Below are 22370 nucleotides of genomic sequence, written 5' to 3' on the forward strand. Positions count from 1 at the left end.
AGCAACTCTGAAAATTATTTTTAACTGCCCTCACACTTGATTGATAGTTTGGCAGGTACAGAATTTTCAGCTGGGAATGTTTTTTTTAAGATATCGTTTCATCATCTTCTATCTTAGTTAATTAATTAATTTAGTTAGTTATTTTAACTAGCACATCTGAATATTGTTTTAGTTCAGGATAGAGAAAAAAGTGGATAATTTGGGAAAATATTAAATAAGCAATAGTACAAGTGATGTGGGGTTCTATCTGAAGTTTAGTGAACATAGCCTTACAAAATTATAAAACTTTGAGGACAGTTTTTTTCAGGTCAGGAATGATATCAGGTTATATTCAGTAGTTGCATACAAAGGGTTTTATAGTACCTATTGATGAAATGATGAAATAATTTTAGTTTTTTTCTTTCTTTGGTAGCAATTGCTTGAGTTACTTCTCTGTGCCAAACATTCTTCTTAGTTCTTTACATAGAGTATCATTGTTTGTCTTCAAATAAAATCTACAAAATGAGGAAGATGAGAATCAGAGGTAATTTATCTAAGTTCACACAAATAGTAAGCAGAGGAGCCACTACATATTCTGTCTTTGGATGTCGTCACTGAGCAGTTCAAAACCATTCTGATTTCTGGTTTTGTGTTTTTATTTTCTATGAGATCTTTTGTTTCCTCTGGAATGTTCATGTCCCCTAGCAATCTTATTCTAGTTTCATGAATACAGTATTTTCTTTTTTCTTTGAGAATTTTAATGACTGTTGTTTTTTTTTCATCTTGAGTAGTCTCATTATTCCAAGTAGATTTAACCTGTTTGTTTGTTTTGTGTCTATCTTTCATGTTATAGGCTTTTTGCAGCCATCTGATATCCAGAGGTTATTAGCTCATTGTTAAGAGTTGGGGACTAAAACCTTGAAGCTCTGATTCCATGTTCAGCTTCACTGTAGCTGTCTTGTACCTGATCTTCGTGTCTATGTCTTTCCTGTTGACTGGTCATATTTTCTAGAGAAGACTCTTCACATCTGCCTGGAAGGTAAGGACCAAACAGAAGGCTTCTGCTATCAGGAGAGAGAATCAGGTGAAGGGGTTTGTCTCGTTTTCCATATGATTTCATTGTACTTTGTCCAGAAATAACCTCTAATCTTACTCTCTCCAGAAAATAAACCTCTAGTTTTTAGTACTGTGTGGTGGAGGGTGAGGCAGACAAAGAGACAGAGTGAGAGAGATTTCAATACTTTTGAAAGAGTTTTTTATGTTATTTTCCTTTTTGTAGTTCTCCTCACTTCTAATACCTTGTGCTGCTAATATCTGAGCTGTTGGAAGATTTTGTTGTGTAAATGAGATGGTTTTCTGCTTTCCCCATGGCTCATTTAGAGTTTGTCCTCTTTGGGTCTGCTAAGTCACTTTTTTGTCCATATGTTTTACAGCTTCCAAAGTCACCTTTTCTCTAATTATCCCTGTCTTTTTAAATGTATGCCTTATAAAATAAAATGGCACACACACATCTTTACTGTATTTTAGAGGGTTTTTAGGCAAAATCAAAATTAGATGTTTAATTTATCTTACCTGGAAATACTGATATTTGTCTTCTTGAATAAAAATATTCTTTTTTGTTTGTTTTTATTTCTATTTACTTTTATTTCAGGCTTCATACTTGATTTTGTCAAATACAAGCACAACCAACTTTTGGAGCCTATCGGGGGAGGAGTTTCTGCTGGAAAACTATTCTCACTTTTTTTTTTGACCCGTAAGGGGATCGTAACCCTCCGCACGGTGTGGTCCGTACCACGCTCAGCAAGTAAGCACACTGGCCATCCCTATATAGGATCCTCAGCCAGTGAGCACACTGGCCATCCCTATATAGGATCCAAACCCGTGGCCTCCGCACTCCCAGTGCTGCACTCTCCCGAGTGAGCCATGGGACTGGCCCTATTCTCACTTTTAATTTTTAATTTTTTCTTGGGTGAAAGTATCTGTGATGAAGGGCACTCTTCAGCTTTCCGTCCCAAAAGAAGATTGTGTGCTCCAAGAGCCACTACATCCATCTATGCCTTGCTTCAGTTTACATTTTTCTTTAGACCACTTGAGTGTTAACATCAAGAAATGAATTGGCTCCTTTGAGATACTGATGCTATTACAAATGCAAGCTAATCCCAAAGAGACTTTGTATTTTACTTTGTTGTATGTCAGTTATTGATTATACAAAATTTTGTCTCTGATTAGAGCTGAAAGCTAGGTAACTAAAAGGAAAAAGTAATGCAGAGCATTAATAATCCTTCACACAGTGTGTTTTTACTAAGCATTTGTTGAGCACCTCTGTATACAAGGCACTATATTGGGAGCTATAATAAGAGGAAGCTCTTGTTTGTTGAGAGGGTATAATTTAATAAAGAGAAATAGGGAGCCCTTGTACATGAAATAAGTAGTAAATGCTGGAAAACCACTTTCCCCTTGTTTTACTAGATTGTTTTTAAATAAAAAACAATTAGGGAAGTGTGAAAAGATATTGCAAATGTATAGAGTCCCTTTGTATCTTGGCTTCATATGTTAACAGTTCTTATGAACTGAAGATGTTCCTCCAAAATTCATATGTTGAAATCCTAACCCCCAATGTGATAGTGTTAGGAGGTGATTAGGTTGTGACGGTGGACCCCTTATGAATGAGATTAGTGTGTAAAAGTGAGCCCAAAAAGCTCTTTAGCTCTCTTTGTGCCATGTGAGGATACAATGTGAAGTCCACATTCTGCAGTCTGGAAAGGGGTCTTCAATAGAACTAACCATGCTGGTACCCTGATCTTGGCTTTCCAACCTCTGGAACTGTGAGAAATAAATATCTGTTGTTTGTAAGCAACCCAGTCTATAGTACTTTTGTAATAGTGAACCATCTAAGACAGCCATCATAATAGTTTTTTTTTGGAATTACATAATGTACAGTGATAATTGAAGTTTGTGTCTGTTATCACTATTCCTTCAACATTTCTTGCCATTCTTGATAAGTGCTTTTTACTCTAAAAGATTACTTTAAGCAAAGAATATGGGAGAAAAAAGATAAGTAATTTGAAAGAAAGGAAAAAATTTATATTTAATACTTCCTTTTCTTTCCTTTCTGATTTTAGTAAATATTTTTGGTTCAATGAAAAAGAAACACCAGCTAGCTGTAATTGTCTCTTGTTTACTTTTGGAAGTTCAGGGATACAGAGATAATGCAACAGAGTGGTGGAAGGTATCTTAACCTACTGTTACTCTGTATCATCCAGCATCTGTGGACCCTCCTGACTGCAAGTAGTTTCTAGTGGCCATTTTGACTATTAACTTTGCTATATTTCAGTCATTGGTTGTTCTTGCCAGTAGTGCATTTATTTCAGTCATCTGCTGCTCCTAAGCAATTCAGTTTCTTCCACCTTACTGAACTTTGCAGGCTGCTTCCAAGTTCCTCAGAGATACTTCTGATTCCTCCATTACTGTGTCCAAGTAGTTGGCATGGCAATAGGAGTAATGAGAAGATGGTTGGTTCTGACCCATTGAAATTTGTGTCTCTGTTCCTTCAGGGCTAAAATTATTAAAAAGTCATGTTGCATGGTGGCAAGTCTAGGACTAGAAGCTACATTTTCTCATGCCCAGTGCTTTCTCCACTGACCAAATAGAGTATTTTGTGATTTTTTTTTTTTTTTTTTTTTTTTGCATACCTGCCATTTGTTGAAACGCAAGCCCTCAGTGACAGATCCTAGCTCATCCTATCTCTATGCCCTTGGCCAGTGTCTTGCAAAATGCCTCTATTTGTTATCGTTTTAGCCTCTTGGGCATTTTCCTTCTTTCCATTTAGGCAAAATATTGAGATTGCTTTTTGGAGGGATCATACATGGGAAATGCTGCTCATAATTTATGATTACTACTGCAAAAGATGAACATGGTTTGGGGCCAATCAGTGAAACTGAATTCTTGATATTTTTTCCCCCCTGCTGTTGACTGACCTTTGACATGTCTCCCGACCTCTTTGGGCCTCATTTTTCTCATCTGTAAAATGGAGGCATTATCTTCCCATTTAGCTTATGGGAATTTTTTTGAGAATAAAATTGGATAGAAAATGTAGGAAAAGGTATTAAATTACATATGAAGTAGTTATTATTTGAATTCAAGTAGTGGCTTAAAGCAGTACTTAGGATTCACTAAGTTAGAGAAAACACCAGGATGAATATTGAGGAAATTAACCTAGAGTGACATGCAATGGACAACTGACCTAAAAATGAGATAAAATAAAATAATCTTTATTCTTCAGTGATATGCAGGTGTGAGTCAGTGATAGAGGAGTTGTGAAGAATAAGGGACTGTGAAGACTCCTGCCACTGACAGCACTTGATGGCTTTGGTTGAATTTAGCATGTGTAGGTGCGTGTTTATATTAGTGGAACTCATCAAAGGGGCTTCCTTAAAGCAGTAATAGTAAGAAACTCTTCCTCAGTCACTTAGTGTAAATAGAGAAGATTATTTTATTATTTTATGATTGTGAGAGACTAATATTTATTACAGGAGAGTAAGAAAAGTCTTCTGCCCTGATAAGATTCAATGCAGAACTTGATTCTTAGTAATCTCAGACCAAATAACCTGGAGCTGTATGTAGGAACTATACTTTTCATTTTGTGTGTGTGTGGCTAAAAGTGGAAGGTACTTATTCTTCCTGTGTCTTGAAGTTTCTATTTTCTTTTTGAAATCTATAAACGTTATGATTAGGGTAAAACATTTTTGGAAAAAATATGTAATTTGTAGAATGAAAATTGAAAGAACTAAGAGTTAATTGTTAATGATTTTCATTCTTTCTAAATCTTGATTAAAGAAGTCTTATAACTTAAAGGGTACCTGTTGAAGTTATTAAGAGATATTATTTAATGTGACATAGACTGAAATGGCTTATGAGGGGAAAGAAAATCAATGATAAAAAGTACAAACTAATACATAAGGCATGGAATATTGAAGGGATAAAATGTTCTATATAAGGAGATTATCTTTGGAGAGACAAATTCATGACTTGTTAAATCACAGGAAGCATTTTTGCCTAATAAAATATTCTGTATAAGGTGCTTAATTTTATTAGGTAAAGTGGTTTTCCTTAATCCTTCTGAATCTGTATAGAAACCTCTAGGAACTCTCATGATACTGACTCTCCAAATATACAGTTTGTAGCTTGGGCAATCTGTTTGTTAATTATTGTTTTGTTACACAGGTATATGTAAATATATTAATTTTGTAAAAAAATTAAGTTATTTCCAGATAGAGCCAAGAGTCTTTTTAACTATTCCCACTTTCAATCTCTGCTCCTTCCCCAGGAGTAATAACCTGTTATACTTTCTTTTATATCTTTCCAGACCTATTCCTGTATATTTACATATTCGTACCTGTAGAAAATATAAAATATTGTTTTGTATGCTTCATTTCTATAAATATTAATATAAATATATAAAATGTATTTTACTATATTATATTAGTAATATCTTACTATAGTGTATTAGTAATATAATACTATAGGAAACTTGCTTTTTTCCATTTAAAAATGTGTTTGGGAGAGCTTATCAGGTTAGTACTATAAAATCTTTTATTCTTATAACTGTGAAAGATTATTTATAGGATAAGTATAAATTATTTAGCCATTCCCCTTCTAATGAAAATTGATGTTATTTCTGTTTTTTCCTATGTTTTCAAGTAATGTCATAGTGAACATACTAATAAATTGCCTCATTAGAAGCAGTATTACCTATATCATGATGATCTTTTACTTGATAATAAAGTTATGACTATGAAAATTTATTGGAATTGAAACTTTGAAAATCTTTTATTAAAAACATTACTTGAATTCTGGTAATGTTGGCATGAAAAGGTTGGCAATTCCCCTGAGCAAAAAGCCAATATAAAACTGGACAAAACTGTCAAAACAACCACTTAAGGGTACTGGAAATTGGCCAAAGGCAGTTTAAAAATTAAGAAGCATTTACTCTTGCAAAACTGCTAGAGCTTGAGGTAAGAACAGTGTGACTCTGTGGCCTTCTTACCTGGGGCTGTTCCCATATACCTCCTCAGGCCTTCCAACTCAGTTGGTGAGAACCGAAGCTTCACCAATGATAGGGACTGAATGTTTATGTCCCCCCAAATTCCTATATAGAAGCCCTAATCCCCAATGGATGGTATTTAGAGGTGGGGCCTTTGGGAGGTTGTTAGGGTTGGATAAGGGTAAAGGCCCTGTCATGGCATTCATGCCCTTATAAGGAGATGAAAGAACCAGAGCTTACTTGCTGTCATTCAATGCCATGTGAGGATACAGAAAGAATGCATCCTTCTGCATACCAGGAAGAGGGCCCGTATTAGAAAGCAAACCAGCTGACACCTTGATCTTGGGCTTCCTAGCCTTCAGAACTGTGAGAAATAAATTTCTGTTATTTGAGCCACCCAGATTATGGTATTTTTCTTATAGCAGCCTGAACTGACCAAGACAGTCATCTTGGGACTATCTGAGAAAATCAGTAGCCTTGCTGCCCAAAAGTTGGGGAGTGACTTGATTCAGGCTACGACTGAAAGGAGACACAAAAACCTGTGACTTTGCTGATGAAAAGTGATGGATTTGGTTGGTAACACATGGAGAGAACCTGCTGCTTTGCTAGCTCAAGGTTTGGGGCCTGGTTTGGTGTGAGCAGTGGGCCAGCAGAAATTTAAAAGTGAAATCATAAAAGTAAGAGTGCCTTAGAAGGTCTGAGATAAGCTTTCCACACAGGAAGGTCTGAGAGAACCTGGCAAAAAGTGAAAGCTAAGGGAGACTTGAGAAACAGATATAGCTTTAAATGCATTTCCCAATCCATACACAGATCAACCAGCTGAGGATTGAAGTCTTACAGGCTTGTGGTGTTTGAGCACAACCTTTGCCCAAGTCACTGGCTGATCATTAAGCTATACAGACATAGGTACAACCCTAAGGGAGTCAGACTAAAATATAAAAATAAGAATTTTAAAAAATGAACAGAAATGTCCTAACTGCACACAGTGGAGGGAAACAGATTCTGCAGTTTAAGTCCAGACCAATTACTAAAAAACCCAATAACTGTGAAAAATAAAATGTATCTAGAGTTAGTGTAATACATTTAATTTTCAATATTCAGCCCAAAACTTCTAGACATGCGAAAAAAAAAAAAAAGAAAAACTAGGAAAACGTGAGCCATAATCAGGAAAAACAGCCATTAGAAACTGACTCTACCTGGGCTTGGTATTGGATTTAACAAAGATTTCAAATTGGCTATTTTAAATATATTGAAAGAATTAAAGGAAGATATGCTAACAAGACTCAACAAATAGAGAATCTCTATTTAGTAACAAAGAACGAAATAGAAATTTTAGATTTGAGAAGTACAGTATTTGAAATGAAAAATGTATTGGATAGGCTCAATGCATATTTGAGATGGCAGAGAAAATGTAAAGATCAATGAAAAGTATTCATTCCAAAGGAGAGAGAAAAGATAAGAATAACGAACAGAGCCTTGGAGACCTTTGGGACGATGTTAGACATTCCAACATACATGTAATAAGAATTCTGGACAGGAAAGAGAAAAAGGGACAGAAAAAATATTTGAAGGAATAATGACACCAAAATATTCCAAATTTTCACCAAATTTTGATGAAAAATATAACTTACAAAGAATTCCAGTAAGATGGAGTAAGCACACTGCACCCTTTTTGTCCTACTGAGTGCAAATAGAAAAACTGGACAAAATACCTGTGGTAGATATTTGCAGACTCTGAAAAGTAAATAGTAGCAAGCAGGTTGGAGAAGAAAACCAGAAATTTAAATACGACTGAATCAGTGGTGAGATTGCCTTTTATTTTGGCTTTGAGTTCTCACCTGACATAGCTTAAAACCCAGAAGTGGGCATCAGAATGGACAGAGGAGGACTCCAGAAACTCTAGTTCTGGCCTGCAGGGCAGGAAAGGGGTTTCCTAATGTTCAGTAAGAGTGTGGAAATTTCTTTCTCTCTCTGTCATTTTTCGTTCCCTTGCACCCCAGTCCCCAGGAAATTCTTTGGTACAGCTACAACAGACTGGTGGAGGCTAAAACCCCAAGGGAAGGAACTTTCCTCTTTAATTGGAGGAGTTGTGGTCCTGAAAGGGCAGGGGTGAATCCCTGGTGGTTTTTTCTTTCTGTGTTCTCCCGTTGCTTGAACCTGGACATGAGTGTAGTTGTAGGAAGTACATGGCAGAGTGCCATAAATAAAGCTCCAGGTTTCTGGTTGGAGAATTGGAAAAGGGCATCCTACAGAACCAGAAGTATCAGGCAGATTACAGAGAGAGGGAAGAAGTATGGAAAGAGACTCCTGAAGGTCATTTATACACTCCTGTGCTCACCCGGAGCTGTGCGTGTGTGTAGATGTTGAGAACTGAAATACTGGTAGGCCATCACCTAAGTACCAGACTGGCCAGTGGGTGGCACATACGTAGTACAGATCTGAATAGAATTATTTCAGTTTTGAAAAGTTTAGTAATTTCTTATAAAGGTAAGCATACACTTACCATGTGACCCAGCAATCCCACACCTAGGTATTTACCTAAGAGAAATGAAAACTTAAGTTCACAAACAAGGGTGCAAATAAGCATGGAAGAGTAAACTAAAATAACATTGGTCCCTCAGAAGGCTGGTCAGAACTTAATCCTGAACTCAGCTGAGTCATTTACCTGCTAAAACGAAAATGTCAACATTCTCCATAAGATTTCAATAAGATACAGAGTCTCATAACATAATATTAAAAATGTATAGCATACAATCCAAAATTAGTTGGCATATGAAGAACCAGTAAAAAAAGTCTCAACTCACATGAGCAAAGATAACCAATAGACACCAACACTAAGATGACACATGTGAGCATTATGTGACAAAGATTTAAATTAGCTATTATAAAAATGCTACAAGAAGTAAGAGTAAACACTCTTGAAATGAGTGGAAATATAGAATGTTTCATTAAAAAATAGAAAAAGAAGAACCAAATGAAGAATTTCAAACTGAACAATGTAATAACAAATAAAACAATTTACTGGATACAGTAGCATAATTGAGATGACAGAAGAAAGAATCTGTGAAGATAAATCAATAGAAATATATTCAGATTGAACAATAAGGAAAAGAGATTTAAAAAAAAAAAAATGAACAGAGCCTCAGGTACCTATGGAATAATACCAGAAGGTCTAACATTTTGTTTCATGAGACACAGAAGGAGAGAAGAATGAACATGATGCAGAAAAGAATATATGAAGAAATAATGGCTGAAAATTTCCCAAATTTGGGGAAAGACATGAACCTATAGACTCAAGAAGTTCAGTGAACCTCAAACGGGATAAATCCAATGAAATCCATGCCTAGACACATCTTAATCAAACTGCTGAAAACCAAAGATAGAAAAAAAAAAATACTGAAATCAAAAACAGAAAAAAACCACACATTTTACTGGTAATAGAGGAATTGTTTGAATGAATGTGAATTTCACATCAGAGACCAAGAGGCCAGAAGGAAGTGAAACCATGTTTTAAGAGCACCGGGAGGGAAAAAAAGTCAATCCAGAGTTCTTTATCCAGTAGAAATATTCTCTAGGAATGAAAGCAAAATGAAGATATTCTCAGACCAAGAAACACGAGTAGAATTTGTTGCCAGCATATGTATTCTAAAAAAAATTGCTGAGGTAAGTTCTTCAGAAAGAAAGGAAATAATACCAGAAGGAAACTGGGAACATTAGGAATGAAGAGCAACAAATCTGTGGCAAATATAAAAGAATATTTTTCTTTTGTTTTCTCTCTATATAATACCGGGAAGGAAAAACCATAATGTTTGATGGGATTTTCAGAGAATGTAGATGTAATATAAAGACCATCACAACATTAATTGGAGAAGGTAAAGGGACCTATATGATTAAAAGGTTTCTATATTCCACTCGAAGTGGTAAAATACTGTTTCTAAACAGACTATGAAATGTTGAGTATGTGTGTTGTACTGCCACTCTGGAAAATGGTTTGGTAGTTTGTTACACATTTAAATATACAGGTAGGTTACTCCACAGTCCCACTCCTAGGTATTACCCAACAGAAATGAAAACTTAAGTTCACAAAGGTAGGGATGATCATGGAAGACTAATGTACAGATGTTTTGTGACAAATTAGAAATAATGCAACTAGAAAGAGTGAGAAGGGAAGGGAGAGGAGGAAAATAGGAAAAGCTTGTTGTTCTTTAAACTGTAGGTAGATGTTAAAGGATCTTTTAAAAGGACCTAATAAACCAGATAGTATGAAGGTTGTCAAAAAGTTTGTGGAAAATTTCACATTATCTTTTAATTCTGTTTTTCCACAAACTTTTTGAAGTACCCTTATAAACAGTTACATTAAAAAACAGGACTAAGGGTATTGGAGAAGGTATATGTACAAAATTAACCACTGAAACAAAAATACAAACTTTCCTAAATGCAAACAAAACACTTTAATAAAAGCAAGAATACATTTCTCATAGGAAGAAAAAAGCATAACAAACATCACAAACTATGCAAAACTGTAAAATCTTAGAATGGTTTTGAGACCAAACATCAGTAATAATAATAAATATGAATGGGATTGACTCAACTTTTGAAAGAAAAAGGTTTTCAATTTGGCCAGTTAAACAAAACCCAAGTATATACTGTATACAAGACATGCTGTATACAGTACAGACATCTAAAACAAAATGATTCAGAATGGTTAAAAATAAAGAGATGAACAAAAAGTGTATCAGGCAAATGAAAATGAATAGCAATGATAAAGATCTTATGTCAAAGTAAAATTCAAGTCCCTGAACATTAAAAAGGATAAAGGAGGACAGAATTGTTTTCAAACAAGATAACGTTTATGAATATCTATGTACCAAATAACATAGGAACCACCTTTATGAAGCAAAAACTATAGGAGATGCATGGAAACATAGATATACACAAATAAGAGACTTTAATACAAGACAGATAACTGGGCAAATATAAGTAAGGAGATAGAGGATCTAAATGACAATAGAATGAATGTTAATAGGCATATATTGAACTTCCTTATAGTAGAGACTACACATTCTTCTTCAATGCCACAGTGCATCAAAATTCTAAAAAATGCAAACTTGTCTATAGTGACAGGTCAGTGCTTGCCCGGGTACAGTGGGAGGAAAGATGTAAGGAATTGGAGGCAGGGCAGGATCAGAGGGAAGGACGAAAAGGGGACACAAGTAGACTTCTGAGAGTGATGAATATGTTCACTATCTTAAAATTGTGTTGATGGTTTCACAGGCATATATATATATGACAAAATCTATCAAATGCTACACCTTATTTTATGTCAGTTATAGTTAAATTTTTAAAAACTTTAAAAAGAATGATTGTAGAAATGTGTGGTAAGTTCCTATTATTTCTTTAAATGCCAATTTGGCCATATCTATAAAAATTCACAATGTACATGCCTTCTGATACAGAAATTCCACTTCTAGAAATTTGTCCTGCAGACACACTTGTGTAACTGTATAACATTCATAACAACAAAAATAACTGGAAACAACCTAAATGTTTCCCATAGACAAGTTAAATCATATCTATACATTAAAGTACTGTATATGTATTTTTTTCCCTTAGATCTTCCTCGGGAAGTACTATACATTTTTATACATCTACAGATTAAAATATTAAGTAATTATTAAAAAGAATAAGGTATATGTGTGGATATAAAAAGACTTCTGATATGTTTGGTGGTTAACAAAAGTATACAATGATTAGTTGTACCTAACATATTTTAAATGACAAGATATATAGGGTATGCATATAGAAACATACATGTGATAGTAAATGTATTTGCTTCTATGATTTTAGAAAAGAGGAAGAGTACGTGAAAAGTAATTAATACAGATCCACAGTGTCTTATCCATAGTTGAACAATTCAAACAGCTTGAAAATCAGGGTTTCTTTTTTAATAACCCATCGATGGCAGAACTGACTTGAACTGACATGAAGTCTTTATAATTTTTATCCTGCTTTATTATGAATATATGTTTTACTGCAGACATTTTAATGTGCTGCCATATTTTGTTATATAAAGTTTAAATAATGATGGACTGTATCTACAAAGGAAAAAAGGCTTACTAAGCTAAACTTATTTACGAAGGTAAATCAGTGATTAAGACAGTTACATGATGTAAAATTGTAACCAGTGATATCTAGATGCCTCCACACTCAGTTTGTCTGCAAGATTCTATTTAGAGAAAATTTGAACAACTTTATGCCAATAAATTTAACAAATTCCTTGATGAATGCAAATTTGTAAAACTGATGCAAGAAGAGAGAGAAAATCACTCTGATGTCTTTAAGAACAATTGTATGTCATTTAAAACTTAACTACAAAGAAAATTGTCCAGATGGCCTCACTGGTAAAGGAGGGTAACTGTGACATCCTTGCATATGTAGAAAATTCAAAGAGATCTACACATAAACTATCAACGTCAAATGACTTAGGTAAGATTGCTGGATACAAAGTCAATAAAAAAATAGAATTTTAAGAAATATCTCCTACAATGGTGCAACATATTTGAATACTTAAGAATAAATATATGAAAAGACGTCAACACCCTGACACAGAAAACTACCAGGTGTGTGTGAGAGAAATTAAAGACAACATACTTGGTGGTTCTCTGTGTAAAACAAGGAAATATATGTTGATTATCCTCAGAAGATATTATATTGTGAGAGATTTTATACTTCTGCCTCATCTCTATATCTGTCTTTAGTGAAAATATGAATTTTCTTTTTAAGAACAAAATAATATTATAGATGATAGGAGAGGGCCTTAAGATATTATTTCAAAGTACATTTAAGTTCTTTCTTTATATTTTGGGATCCTAACTTTTATATTCCAGTATTTTCAATAGTTCAGAATTTAATAGTTTTAAAATTTATTTTACCAGAATCTGCGCCTTTTTTTCTTCTTTTTTTTGAAAGGACTTCTTTCTGAAAGCATTGCACATAATAGAAAATTGTAAGAAATGAGATTACCTTCTACTTGCCACTTTTGCAAGGCACTTGATTTATAATAGCAGTATTGATGTTTATTAAAAAATGGTAGTTCACTTTCTTTTCTGAATTAAACTGGTTATCAGAAGATGACAAGGTGCAAAGTGTTCAATTAATATGAATAAAATAGGGTAAAAACCCAACTACTTTAATTTTTTAACGAATCATTGTTTTTAAGATGGGGGAAATTATAATTAAATTTCTACTGTTGAAATTAGTTTTTCATTAATACTTTGAATAATTAGTAATATAGTCACAGTGAGATGGTTGAAGAGATTGAATTGCAGAATATAGATAAAGCAGAATATTTAGCATAGCCATTTAGTCTTATTGTATAGCCTTATGAGTTGTATCAATGTTATTTAAATTTTACATGTAAGGAAATAAAATGTATGGATAGATTTTTTTAAAATACTACATTGGAAAATGAGATTAGTATTCAGAATTTAGTTCTTACTCTACTTCAGTCACCTCTTCTGCTGCATCTGTCCTCAGCATTTATACTGGAGTGTCTTATGAGACAATTCATTATTATTATTACAACAAATAATGAAATGAAGGCCTCTTTATGGAAATATTGATGCCACAACCTATCTGAAGGACAATATGACATTATCTGACAGTGGAAAAATCACATATCCTTTGAGCAATTCTCCTCTTAGTATTTACTTCCTAATGTATGCCCAAATACACACACACACATATTTGAAATATATATATTTCAAATATATATGTGTATTTGTGTTTTATATATATACATATATGTATTTGTTTTTTAGATGCTGATTGCACCACTGATTATAGCTGCAAAAAATGGAAGCAACCTGTGTATCTTTTAGCAGAGGACAGACTAAATAAATTTTGATGCATTTATACAGTAAAACACTAGGTACCTTGAATGAGCTCCAATCTGGAAAGATCACTAAGATATTTTATTAATAAGACAGTTGTATCTATCTGTGTAAATAAAAAAGGCATACATTTTGTTGGAAAGGCTAGAAAGGAAATCTCTTGGGGAGAGAACATCAATTTTTTTTATTTTTAAATATTTCAATATATTAGACTATACCTTTTAACACTCGTGAGGAGTCTTCAGAAAGTTCATGGAAAGATTCATATTATCTTTTAATTCTATTTTTCCACTGAAGTACCCTCATATATATATGTATACACACATTTGTATGTATATACATACGTGTGTGAATGTACAATGGCTTTTTAAAAATAACTTTTATATGTAAAAGGTTTTTTTACTCATTTTTTCATCAAAACTTGGAAGTCTTTATTCCATCATCTTCTGGTATTCAGTATTACTGGTAGTAGATGACATGGAAGTTTGATTATTTTTTCTTTTACACAACACTTTACTTTTTTCCTCTGGAAATTCCCACTTTTCCCTTTTAATCCTCAGCATTCTGAAGTTTCACTTAGATGTGTCTAGATCTGGGTCTTTGTTCAGTCAATCTGCTCTGCACTCAGAAGGCCTTTCATTCTAAAGTTTTATGTCATTTAAACTCAGGATTATTTTCTCTTCTTATTTCTTCAACTGTTTCCTCTCCACACTTGTCTCTGATCTTGTCTTATGAAACTCCTAATGGACACTGTTGGACTTGCTTATGTGTTTCAACTACTTTCATATTTTCCATCTTTTCTTCTTTGTTCTGCATTTAGAAGATTATTTAATTTGACAGTAATGTTTTTAATTGCCAGGAGTTTTTTCTTATTTTTGGGTTCCTCCATTTTCTTCTTCTTAGTGGCTTGTTCTTTTGTGAATGCTATCTCATCTCTGAGAATGCTAACAAAAATTAAATTTTAAATTTCTTGTCTAGTCTCAGCACCATCTGTTTTCCCCCCTGGTTTGGTTTGTTCAGCTTCATCTACTATCACTGATGTTTTCTTTAAATGTCTGTGATGTATAACTGTTGGTTTATATTTATAAATGAGGGACTAAGCTGATTAATTCAGAATACATATATATTGAGGATTTCCTCTGTAGCTGTGTAGGCTGTCCTCCTCCCTACCTCCAGCCGTCTTTGGGATGGGAGGGCATGAGCAAGTAGTAACTCGTTGCTTTGTCCTCAGGCAGGCTTCTCCTTCAGATTTGTAGGCAGAGCAGGTGGAAACCCTTTAAATAGCTAAACTAAGAAGGAAGAATGCTCTGGAGATAGAGGACATTAGTGTAAGGCTTTAAGTTGGAAGAACAGAAGGGGAGAAGGTGGTACCACCCTGGGGAAATGTAAGGGGAATTTTTGGTTGTTATAACAACTGTGGAACAGTATAAGCATTTTGTGGGTGACAGTTCTGTGCAAAAAAGGACATTTTGCTCCCCTAATGCCAACAGCTTCCTGTTTGAGAAACTGCTTTAGTGCATTCACTCCTAGGCAGAGTCTGCTTTCTTCCATCACGCCTCCTTTAGTGTGTTACAGAGAACCAGATTTCCCTCAGCGTCTGCTCCAACATCTCCATTAGGAGCTTTTCCCAAGCAGAACAAACACCCACTATATTTGGAAAGAAGTTTGTGGTAGTCAGGCCAAGTAGGCTCTTATATATGGTGATCCTTAATTGCCCTGAATGACTGCCCTCCGCTGTGCCTGCCCTGTTTTGTTGTTGTTGACTCCAAGCTTGGATTTTCTCTAGGAATGCTTTGGGATATTCAGCTCTACAGTTTTGTTTTAAAGCTTTAAATATTGATCATAAATTCAATGTTTTAGTAGAATGAACTCAGTTTAGTTATTTTCAGTAGGATGCCTTACAGGATGTCTCCCATGATTTCCCATCTTCTTATCTCTCCACCACCCCCATCAAATAGTTAACATTTAATTGATTTCATGTGTTCCCTCAATGTTAATAATGCATTAGGAGGCATTGTTTTAAGAGTTTACTGTGGATTATTTAGCAACAACAACACTGCGGGATAGATACCATTGTCATTCCCTACTTAACATAAAAGAAACTGACTTTGCCAGGTTATGTCATTTGTCTAGGTTTTGAGGACTAATTAAGTGGTAGAGTCCAGTTTTTTAACCACTATGCTGTATCACCTTGCTCTGTGATTATTTTATAGTGTTCCTATCATCGTGCTTCATACGTGTGTTTACACATTGTGTTTACACATTTTGGTCCACTCTACTAAACCGAGTTTTTGGAGGACAGATGGTGTGTCTGTATTTCCTTCAACGTCTAACTTTGTTCCTGGCATCTAATAAGCTCTGAGTGAATATTGATAGAATCTATGTACATTCAGAGTTCTACTTCTTTCATTCAGAATAACTAAATTAGAATTTCAAGATATTAGTTTCAAACCTAAGGTATTGACAGTATATTGTCATTTTATAGAAAAATTTTTTTCATTGACAACTAATGTTTTAGATGAACACAGCTTTCATGGTCAAATGAGTATATGAAAATAATTGTGTCAAAATTTGATCTTAAGCAAACATGATCCAAATTTCAATAGGTTTTTTTTCTATATCATTTTTTGGAAATGTATTTTAAAAAAGAATTTTACTGCTCTATTGCAAACACATTAGAAATGGTCAAATGACTTTTAGTTACTTTCTTTAAAATTATGCTCAAGTCTTTCCAAATACACACAGAATGAGATCTTGTTTTTCATTTCATGAATTCTGTAAATTATGCAGCATGGATCTGATGAGATAATTGTTATTTTATCTGTAAAATATAAGAGCAGAAATAATTTTTAACATCTTATGAGCACTCAGCAGTCATATTTTCGATGGAGAATTCAGTTTGTTGAATTAAATAGGTGTGAACATAACACCAAATGTGGTTAGAAAAGCATTTTTAGTATTAAAGTCGACTCTAGTGCAAATTTATAAGAATAACTCATTTAATTACTTATAGTTCTAAAACTGAGTAGAAATGCTTTTGTAAAACAATTTGTGTAGAAAACTTTTAGAACAGAGTATAGATGGGTAAATACCATTCATTTTATTAAATTTGCTTTGTATAATGAACTATATTATAGAAAGTAAGATATATGTTTGTAAATAGGAAGTGTTACTGTAAAAGCTTTCCATTTTAGCAAGTTAAGCATTTAAAGACATCACGACTATCTTTATGCCTTGATATACAACTCACGGGATGTTGATAGCTTTAAGATTACTGCTGTATAAACTATACCCCATTTTGTTGCTTCCAAATATTATACAGTTTTATTTATAAATAGCAATATATAACTTTAAAACTATTATTGATTTTTCGTAACAGAAAAATGTTCATTTTTGTGACCAAAACTATGCCATCAAGAACTTATAATGTACAGAGTATGGCCTAGTTGTTGGGGATACAAAGATGAATAAGACAGATATGATTTCTATGCTTGTCAGACTTAGAGTTTAGAAGGAAATTATGCATTAAACAAACACCAGAATATTTAATTGTATAGGTTTATCAGAATTATAAAGTATAGATTAATATGAAGATGTGTATTAGGAGGATTTATCCTGATTGGGGCAGCCAGGGACATTGCAATTCTGCCCCTTAAGGAAGAGTATGAATAAAGGTGGTTGTGCATAAGGGGTGTAAGTGGGGGCAGGTCTTTGCATCAGGGCTGGGGAAATATTGCTATGGCTAAAGCTGTCAAAGGATGGTGGTGCAAATTGAATCTAGCAGTGTACTAAAAGGCTTATAGGCGATAAATTTTACATTTTAATTCTTTATGGGTTATGTGTATATAAGAGGCTGTTGTGCAAGATATGATAATAGCTAGGACTCAGTAAAGGTTGACAGAAAAAAACCTATAGATTCCAGAAATATTTAGGAGGTAGAATATGCTGCTTCCTTTGCTCTAAGTTAGTTTCTACTCCTACCACTTTCAGCCTTTGAAATATATATATTTTGTTGTTATTGTTGTTGAGTGTTTTCTCTTTAGCTTTCTCTTTGTTCATGTGTTTGTGTTTTTTTAACATCTTTATTAATACTTTGTTGCTGTTTTAGTAGAGATTCTGAAGGGAAAGTATGGAAACTCAGCTAGTCAATCTACCATATTTTACTGAGTCCGACCCCATTTATTTGAAACCTCACCTTTATCATATGTTAAATTTCGTTTATTTACTGTTTCACGATATCTCTGTTGCAGTGATAATACTGCACCATTTTAATTTAGTGTTTCTATAATTGATAGCGCAGGTACATATATGGGCTTGTTTTACATATTTTCTCTTTCAGGTATATATTTTAGAATAACTTCACCCCTTCTGTTGGGATTTGTTAGGATTTATTCCTCCTTTTTTTTTTTTTTAAAGAATGACTTGGAGAGTATAGGCATTTTTACAGTATTGAATCTTCTTATCTCAGAATATGGTCTCTTCATTTAATCTATTTTAAATGTTTTTTAGTATAATTTTATAATTTTTTTATATACATCTGAATATTCTTATTTTAGCCTTAATTTGTTGTTACTATTTACAAAAACTTTTTTTTTTTTTTTTTTTTTGGGGGGGGATCAGCTTTCTTTTATTCGTATATGTCGCCCTAGGATCTGATTGTGGATTTAAAGATTAAAAAGACAGAGAGGAAATCCCAGAAACTAGCGCCAGGCTTAGAAGTGACGACAAGCTTAGAAGGAGATGAGCCCATGGGGTTTTTCCCAACTCTTTCTCTTCCATTCTCCACGCTTACTTGCTCTGAGATGACTTGATGTCATGTGACAGATCATTTCATTGGTCCCAGTAAATAGTATATGAAGAAATCAATTGACTTGAAAAATTGGGTGCTGACTTATATTGCTATATATTATTATTTTTAAACTATGTAGGAAACTGGTATATCATGTTTAATATCTGAGTTTTTTTTTTTTTTTTTTTAATTTAATTTTGTCGATATACATTGTAGCTGATTAACGCTCCCCATCACCAAAACCTCCCTCCCTTCTCCCTCCCCCCCTCCCCCCCAACCATGTCCTTTCTGTTTGTTTGTTGTATCAACTTCAAATAATTGTGGTTGTTATATCTTCTTCCCCCCCCCCCCGGTTTGTGTGTGTATGTGTGTATGTGTGTGTGTGAATTTATATATTAATTTTTAGCTCCCACCAATAAGTGAGAACATGTGGTATTTCTCTTTCTGTGCCTGACTTGTTTCACTTAATATAATTCTCTCGAGGTCCATCCATGCTGTTGCAAATGGCAGTATTTCATTCGTTTTTATAGCTGAGTAGTATTCCATTGTGTAGATGTACCACATTTTCCGTATCCACTCATCTGATGATGGGCATTTGGGCTGGTTCCAACTCTTGGCTATTGTAAAGAGTGCTGCGATGAACATTGGGGAACAGGTATACCTTCGACTTGATGATTTCCATTCCTCTGGGTATATTCCCAACAGTGGGATGGCTGGGTCGTATGGTAGATCTATTTGCAATTGTTTAAGGAACCTCCATACCATTTTCCATAGAGGCTGCACCATTTTGCAGTCCCACCAACAATGTATGAGAGTTCCTTTTTCTCCGCAGCCTCGCCAGCATTTATCGTTCATAGTCTTTTGCATTTTAGCCATCCTAACTGGGGTTAGATGGTATCTCAATGTGGTTTTGATTTGCATTTCCCGGATGCTGAGTGATGTTGAGCATTTTTTCATATGTCTGTTGGCCATTTGGATATCTTCCTTAGAGAAATGCCTACTTAGCTCTTTTGCCCATTTTTTAATTGGGTTGCTTGTTTTCTTCTTGTAAAGTTGTTTGAGTTCCTTATATATTCTGGATATTAATCCTTTGTCAGATGTATATTTTGCAAATATTTTCTCCCACTCTGTTGGTTGTCTTTTAACTCTTTTAATTGTTTCTTTTGCTGTGCAGAAGCTTTTTAGTTTGATATAATCCCATTTGTTTATTTTTCCTTTGGTTGCCCGTGCTTTTGGGGTCGTATTCATGAAGTCTGTGCCCAGTCCTATTTCCTGAAGTGTTTCCCCTATGTTTTCTTTAAGAAGTTTTATTGTCTCAGGGTGTATATTTAAATCCTTAATCCATTTTGAGTTGATTTTAGTATATGGTGAGAGGTATGGATCTAGTTTCATTCTCCTGCATAACGATATCCAGTTATCCCAGCACCACTTGCTGAAGAGGCAGTCCCTTCCCCAGTGAATAGGCTTGGTGCCTTTGTCAAAGATCAGATGGCAGTAAGTGTGAGGGTTGATTTCTGGATTCTCTATTCTATTCCATTGGTCAGTGTGTCTGTTTTTATGCCAGTACCATACTGTTTTGGTTATTATAGCTTGTAGTATAGCTTAAAGTCAGGTAGTGTTATGCCTCCAGCTTTATTTTTTTTGCTGAGCATTGCTTTGGCTATTCGTGGTCTTTTATTGTTCCATATAAATGTCTGAATAGTTTTTTCCATTTCTGAGAAAAATGTCTTTGGAATTTTGATGGGGATTGCATTGAATTTGTATATCACTTTGGGTAGTATGGACATTTTCACTATGTTGATTCTTCCAATCCAAGAGCATTGAATATCTTTCCATCTTCTTGTATCCTCTCTAATTTCTCTCAGCAGTGGTTTGTAGTTCTCATTATAGAGATTTTTCACCTCCTTGGTTAACTCAATTCCTAAGTATTTTATTTTTTTGGTGGCTATTGTAAATGGGCAGGCTTTCTTGATTTCTCCTTCTGCATGTTCACTATTGGAGAAAAGAAATGCTACTGATTTTTGTGTGTTGATTTTGTATCCTGCTACTGTGCTGAAATCATTTATCAATTCCAACAGTTTTTTTGTAGAGGTTTTAGGCTGTTCGATATATAGGATCATGTCATCTGCAAACAGGGACAGTTTGACTTCATCTTTTCCAATCTGGATGCCCTTTATTTCCTTCTCTTCTCTGATTGCTCTGGCTAGTACTTCCAACACTATGTTGAATAGGAGTGGTGAGAGTGGGCATCCTTGTCTAGTGCCTGTTCTTAAAGGAAAAGCTTTCAGCTTTTCCCCATTCAGGATGATATTGGCAGTGGGTTTGGCATATATGGCTTTAATTATGTTGAGATACTTTCCCTCTATACCTAACTTATAGAGGGTCTTTGTCATGAATGAGTGCTGAACTTTATCAAATGCTTTTTCAGCATCTATAGAGATGATCATATGGTCCTTGTGTTTGAGTTTATTAATATGGTGTATCACATTTATTGATTTGCGTATGTTGAACCAACCTTGCATCCCTGGGATGAATCCCACTTGATCGTGATGAATAATTTTTCGTATGTGTTGCTGTATTCTGTTTGCTAGTATTTTAGTGAGGATTTTTGCATCTATATTCATCAAGGATATCGGCCTGTAGTTTTCTTTTTTGTTTATATCTTTACCTGGTTTTGGTATCAGGATGATGTTTGCTTCATAGAATGAGTTTGGGAGATTTGCGTCCGTTTCAATCTTTTGGAATAGTTTGTAAAGAATCGGTGTCAATTCCTCTTTGAATGTTTGGTAAAATTCTGCTGTGAATCCATCTGGTCCTGGGCTTTTCTTTGTTGGGAGCCTTCTGATAACAGCTTCAATCTCCTTTATTGTTATTGGTCTGTTCAAATTTTCTACGTCTTCACGGTTCAGTTTTGGGAGCTTGTGTGTGTCCAGAAATTTATCCATTTCCTCCAGATTTTCAAATTTGTTGGCGTATAGTTGTTTATAGTAGTCTCGAATGATTCCTTGTATTTCAGATGAATCAGTTGTAATATCGCCTTTTTCATTTCTAATTTTTGTTATTTGAGTCTTCTCTCTCTTTTTTTTGTTAGCCATGCTAATGGTTTGTCAATTTTATTTATCTTTTCAAAAAACCAACTTTTTGATTCGTTGATCTTTTGAATTGTTTTTTGGTTTTCAATTTCATTCAGTTCTGCTCTGATCTTAATGATTTCTTTCCGTCTGCTAACTTTAGGATTGGATTGTTCTTGTTTTTCTAGTTCTTTAAGGTGAAGTGTTAGGTTGTTCACTTGCCATCTTTCCATTCTTCTGAAGTGAGCATTTAATGCAATAAATTTTCCCCTCAATACTGCTTTTGCAGTATCCCACAGGTTTTGGTATGATGTATCATTGTTTTCATTAGTTTCAATAAACTTTTTGATTTCCTGCTTGATTTCTTCTTGGACCCATATGTCATTAAGTAGAATGCTGTTTAATTTCCATGTGTTTGTATGGTTTCCAGAGTTTTGTTTGTTATTAATTTCTAGTTTTAATCCATTGTGGTCTGAGAAGATACATGGGATAATTCCAATTTTTTTGAATTTATTGAGACTTGATTTGTGACCTAATATGTGATCTATCTTGGAGAATGATCCATGTGCTGATGAGAAGAATGAATATTCTGAGGT

General features: G+C 34.3%; 1 protein-coding gene across 4 annotated transcripts in view; it reads left to right on the plus strand.

The window, feature by feature from the left end:
* The window catches only part of PALS2 (protein associated with LIN7 2, MAGUK p55 family member), a 113496-nt gene that overhangs the window by 22108 nt on the left and 69018 nt on the right, over nucleotides 1–22370 (plus strand). For 3 of the 4 annotated variants that reach the window (XM_063098553.1, XM_063098555.1, XM_063098556.1), the window contains exon 2: nucleotides 833–1018. The exons of the other annotated variant lie outside the window; for it this stretch is intronic. The gene's annotated coding sequence lies outside the window, so the exon portion shown is untranslated. The remainder of the gene's footprint in view (nucleotides 1–832; nucleotides 1019–22370) is intronic. 4 annotated transcript variants of the gene reach the window in all.

Source organism: Cynocephalus volans, chromosome 6 (genome assembly GCF_027409185.1).
Source record: "Cynocephalus volans isolate mCynVol1 chromosome 6, mCynVol1.pri, whole genome shotgun sequence".
Taxonomy (NCBI): Eukaryota; Metazoa; Chordata; class Mammalia; order Dermoptera; family Cynocephalidae; genus Cynocephalus; species Cynocephalus volans.